The sequence below is a fragment of the Marmota marmota genome, unplaced genomic scaffold (genome assembly GCF_001458135.2).
Source record: "Marmota marmota marmota unplaced genomic scaffold, marMar, whole genome shotgun sequence".
NCBI classification, from domain to species: domain Eukaryota; kingdom Metazoa; phylum Chordata; class Mammalia; order Rodentia; family Sciuridae; genus Marmota; species Marmota marmota.
In genome coordinates, this window is record NW_026000068.1 from 12112145 (window position 1) to 12117528 (window position 5384).

At 43.7% G+C, this 5384-nt stretch overlaps 1 protein-coding gene and 1 long non-coding RNA gene across 2 annotated transcripts in view; one reads left to right on the top strand and one right to left on the bottom strand.

Moving 5' to 3' along the window:
- The window catches only part of LOC125619980, a 20892-nt gene extending 16730 nt beyond the window's left edge, over positions 1 to 4162 (top strand). Inside the window, exon 3 of the long non-coding RNA XR_007351559.1 lies at positions 4006 to 4162. This is a non-coding gene — a long non-coding RNA (uncharacterized LOC125619980). The remainder of the gene's footprint in view (positions 1 to 4005) is intronic.
- The window catches only part of Ankh (ANKH inorganic pyrophosphate transport regulator), a 134650-nt gene that overhangs the window by 122173 nt on the left and 7093 nt on the right, over positions 1 to 5384 (bottom strand). The window lies entirely within an intron of this gene.

The following is a 5384-nucleotide window of genomic DNA, read 5'->3' on the forward strand; positions in this document are numbered from 1 at the left end:
GAATTAAAAAAAAAAAAAAAAAAAAGGGCTAGTGCAGAGTGTGTAAAAATAACCAGGTAAACAGGTGTGACAGCAGCAGGCCATGCTTAGCGGCTTAGCAACACTGCTTTCATTCGCATAGCACTTTATACTTCGCAAAGCACTTCTGCATCCATTTGGTCTACACTCTAAAAAGTGGTTCGACCTTTCATCCCCACTATTTGACAGTTGGCAAAGGAGAAGCCCACAGAGGTCAGGTTCTTTGCTCAAGGTCACAGAGTCGGTGGCATCCAGGAATCTGGGTTCTTTCTATACCCTGTGCTCTGATCGGCTTGCCCACTGCTACTGGGAGCAGAGAAAAAGTCACAGGACACAGGTCACTTCGTTAGCAGGAACACTTTCCCCTCTCCCTCTTCTCATTGCCCTTTCTTCCAAGGTGGACTTTAAGGGGCAAGATCAGGGAAAATGGAAGCCAGGGTCAGCATGAAAGAAAAGAGAGAAAGAAATCTATCTTCTTCCATTTCCTCTAAATACCACTAACTCCATTTCTCTAGAAAACTGCTAACACCAAACATTCTCCTGGGAGATGCTGAGTGAAAGCCGTCTATCAGGCCAGGCTGGCTCCACATGCCACAGCTATCTATCCATTCCTCTCTAAGGAAGGGAAGGTGACTGTCCACAGAGGATGCCCCATACCCAGGGCAGGGCCTGGCTCATTGAAGCGTTGTCCGTTTTGCTTTGTTTCCCACCTGTATGTTCACAAGGAAGCAACCAGGAACTCATGGGAAGAAGGCCAGCTTTTCTGCCTTGAAACCTGCAGATCTGTCGTCTTCCCAGGTACAGGCAAGTAAAACTAACACAATCCCTGCCATCCTGCATTTGTGCCCCGGTCAAGCAGTACATGTTCATTACCAAACATGCCTACTGAAAAGAAGGAATGTGCAGGAAGAGTTCTAAGGTATTATGGTATGAAATAACCAATTGATCAGCATTTAAAAATGCTTTCAATAAAAGGATTTATATGAAGGAGTTCAACCTGATATGGCTTGGGCACTAAAATGCAGATTCTCCATGTAGAAGTCATGTGCCATCAAATAGATCCAGGGAGGGAACATTCACTGTGTGCCAGGGACAGGGACACATCCAACTTCAGTGTCTCCAAGGGATACCAGAGCAACAGGCAGCGTCGCTCAGCCTGTCTTGAAAAGGTACACGTATGTGACCAAGAACTTCTGGGTATTAATCCAAAGAAACAGACATGTGCAAAGAAGTCTCTTAACACCATGTACAAAAGGAAGAAAACAGAAACCACCTGAACACCTAACCCCAGAGGGCTGGTTAAATGAATGATGGGATGCCAGGTGATAGAATGCCACCCCCCCACCATCACATTTCAAATGAATATTTCAATCAAGGGAAATTGCCTATGATATAAAGTAGAAAAAGGTGACAATTCTGCTCTAATTATCTATATGCAAAGAAAAGAGATGAGAAAACTATGCACCAAATACAGGTCTCCAGGCAGTGGGCTTGCCCAAGATTCTTATTTTCTTCTTGATAACCTATATTTTCCTTCTTCCTGTAATAAAAATATTCTAATTATTCATTAACTAGAATAAAATTAATAAATATAGTTTTTTTTAAAGTGGACATCCTCTTCAAAAGGAAGATAAAGGGAAACATTGCAGGTTATCTCAGTAGCTTATGGTTGTTACTTTAAGATTTTTTTTTCTATTTTTGAAAAAATACACATAAAATTTTATCATTTTAATAATTGTTAAGTGTATAGGTCAGTAGCGTTGAATACATTCACACTTTTGTACAACAATCACCACCATCCCATCTCCAGAACTTTTATCATCTCAAATTAAAACAATTCCCTATTCCCCTTTCGCTGGCCTCTGTGAGCTATTCTGTCATCCACCTCTCTGAATATAATCATTCTAGATATCTCACACAAGGAGAATCATACACAGTTGTATATTGCATCTGGCTTAGTTCACTTAGCATATGTCTTCAAGGTTCTCCAATGTTGTAACACACATCACAATTTCATTCCTTTTTAAGCCTGAATAATAAATAGTCCATTTTATGAATATGCCATGATTTGTTTTAGGCTAGCTTTTTTTTAAAAAAAAAAAATAATTTTTAACCATGTCTGAACATCAAAATGGCCAGTAGTTCATAAAATTGAAGAGGTTTATCACCAGGAGAATTTAAAAATGTCAAATGGTGCAAATTAAGAGAAAAAGTTATTTCACACAGGAAAGACAAACTCTCTGCCTAAATGCTATATTCACTATATAAATATATACTAAAAGCTATATTTTGGAATAGGGAGGAAAAACTGCTACTCACTATAATAACAAGGAGCGGCCCCGACCTCAGGTATCCAAGGATTTAATGTCTACGTGCCATTTTGTACAAGCAATGACAAAGGCTGACACAGAAATCGGAATAGAAGGGAGATGGTCAAAAAGACCTTAAAGGGGTGGGGTGAGGTGGCAAGCGCCTGTGATTCAAGCCACTTAGGAGGCTGATGCAGGAGGCTGGCAAGTTTGAGGCCAGTCTGGGCAACTTAACAAGACCCTGTCTCAAAATAAAAAATAAAAAGGGCTGTGCATATACCTTGGTGGTAAAGTACCCATGGGTTCAATCCCCGGTACTGCAAAAAAAAAAAAAAAAAAAACAGTAATGGGAAACCAGAAACTCTTCTAGGCTAGTGGAAATGTTCTATGTCCTAATGGGGTGTGGCTGTGCATGGATGTGCATGTGCCATTTGTCAAAACTCACGGACTTATACACTTAAGAGCTACACATATCACTGTATGTAATTTATACTTCACAACTTGTTTTAAAAAAGAGAGAAAAACAGTGCCCCTCCCAACCCCTCATAGCAGAGTAAATAAGAATTTCAGGAAAACAAAGGATCCTGCAATCCAACTACCGATGCTCACTGCCACCAGTGGTGTTCGGCCCGTGGTAGGTTCTCTAGTGGCCCTGGAAGTAGGCCCAGGCCCCCTTCCATTCACCACTGAAGCTCCAGTTTCCTGGGAAGGTCTGGTAAACATGTACTGGGCTAACTACCCACACTGCCGGGGCACCTGCCCACCCTGGGCAAACACTCCCATAGGTGTGAGCCCTGGGTGGCGAATGCCTCTGTGTGGGAGTAGAAATGAGGTGCGCCCTGTTGCAGGTCCGGCTCCAGGACAGGTGTCTTCCCAGGTGATGCAATGTTGCATCCCAAACTGCCCCACCCCAAAGAAACAACAAGGTCTCTGGAAGGCGTGAGGGAGCCTGTGGCATCTGAATGTGTGGTATGAAGTTGAAGAGGGCGATACCCGGGCTCCCTTGTCAGGTTGGCCAGCTATCTTCTGGGTTACCATGGTACTGGACTTGGCTAGAACCATGAAGAGGTGAATGTACCTCTTTCCTATTAAGCATCGTTATTTGTTACTCTCCTTTGCACAGTTTGTCTTTACAAAATGTCAATTTTAGGCCACACATTGTGGGAGGCCTCACATCCTAGCTATGGTGAATTTTCTGCCAAATTAAGAGATCTAGAGTTTTGTTGTTGCTATTATTGGTGTGTGTGTGTGTGTGTGTGTGTGTGTATGTGTTTGTGATCTGCTATTTCAGATTCTCCAAATTAAAATGCATGACCCAGTGGCCAACAGCTTGCTGGGTTGTTTATTAAAGAGCACAAACTCCTTATCATCTTAAACACAGTCTTAGAAACAAAACAGCCACACCTAGGCCAAGTGGCAAATTAGAACATGACAGGGACTCAAATACTTCCCTTGACTTAATGTTATATATTATAAAACAGAGCAGGGACTTTGAGAAGCTTGCCGACGTGGATTCACTACCATTTTAGTTGAAGAAAACAAACTGGAGTGACCAACCCTCAGCATAAATGCCCACACAGAACTACAGCACCGAGCTTCCAGACAAAAGTACTCTTCCTTGGGTCACTCACAAAATACGCAACCTTAGGAAACATTCTCGGAAACTGTAACCACAAAGCTCACTTCTGCCCTCCTCCTTCTAGCCTCATCTTGCTCCCTTGAAAAAGTCTCATTAACCTAGCAACAGCTCCTGTTTTCCAGTCATTTAATTCCAGTTAGATGTCTTGAGGTGTCTTGGCCTCATTTTTTCCAGTCACCTGCCACTTCCTGTCTAGCATTCCGCTCCTTAACTCCCCCCACCCCCAGCCTCAGCCAAAGGTCCTCACTGCTGCTTGCCTCTGTGCAGGTGGGAGGGGCCAGGGGGCCAGGAGGTGACAAACGGCTGGGCGAGGAGGTACTCAGGCACTGCCCAGCCTCCAGTGCTGCAGGATAAGGAGCTCCACACCACCTTGCCCTGAGGCTGGGGACAGATGTCATCCAAGTTGGGAAGAAGATTGCAGATTCTTTTAAAGTTATTGATGAACCTTTATTTTATTTATATGTGGTGCTGAGAATTGAACCCAGTGCCTCACACATGCTAGGCAAGTGCTCTTACCACTGAGCTACAACCCCAGCCCCAAAGACTGCAGATTCTTACAAAAAAAGTGACCTCTGTGCAGAAAAGCAGTCTTCTCACAGTGCCAAGGATGTCATAATCACCAGAAGCCCCGCCAGACTAGTCCCAGTAAAACACCCTTAAAAATCTAAAAATAGGCTTGGGTGGGGTGGTGCACACCTGTTATCTCAGTTACTCTGGAGGCCAAGGTAGGAGGGTCGAAAGTTCAAGGCCAGCCTGGGCAATTTAGCAGGACCCTGTCTCAAAATAAAAAATTAAAAGGGCTGAGAATGAAGCTCAGTGGTTGAGTGTTCCTGGGCTCGATCCCCAGCACTGCAAATAAATAAATAAATAATAAGATTGAGAACCTGCAAGCTAACTTAAAGCCAAAGGTACTCCCCAAGAGCTGGTTCTTTGTCTCTAAGGACCCCATGACATTTCCTGAACCAGATGTATAAGCTGTTTTTAGGTAAGTCTTTATCTACGGGAAAAACTACCCTCGTTTGCTCAAAAACAAAGAACCAAGTCGTCTGCCTTCTCAGGATGGGCTTAGAAACTCGTTGGGCATAAAGAAGTAATCATATAAAGTTGTGGTGCAGACGCCTTGCAGTGGCCTGAGATAAAAGTCTCCTCCGATGCTGTCTTGGTCACTTTAAGCTCATCTGTTCTCCTAGTGTCAGAAGTGGTATTTGCTTGTTGGCCTGGAACCTGAATGAGTCCAAAGCCTTGGAAATAGGAAAAGCAAGCAAACAAAAACAGAGCCTGTGTTTGTATGGCTTCATAGGAAGCTGCGGGTGGACCTGTCTTGTCACTGTCTTTATCTCAGCAGATCAGTGGTACCATTTTGATGAGCAGAGGGAAGAGGCGGGCTGCAGCCTGGACACCAGCCCACACTCCGCTCA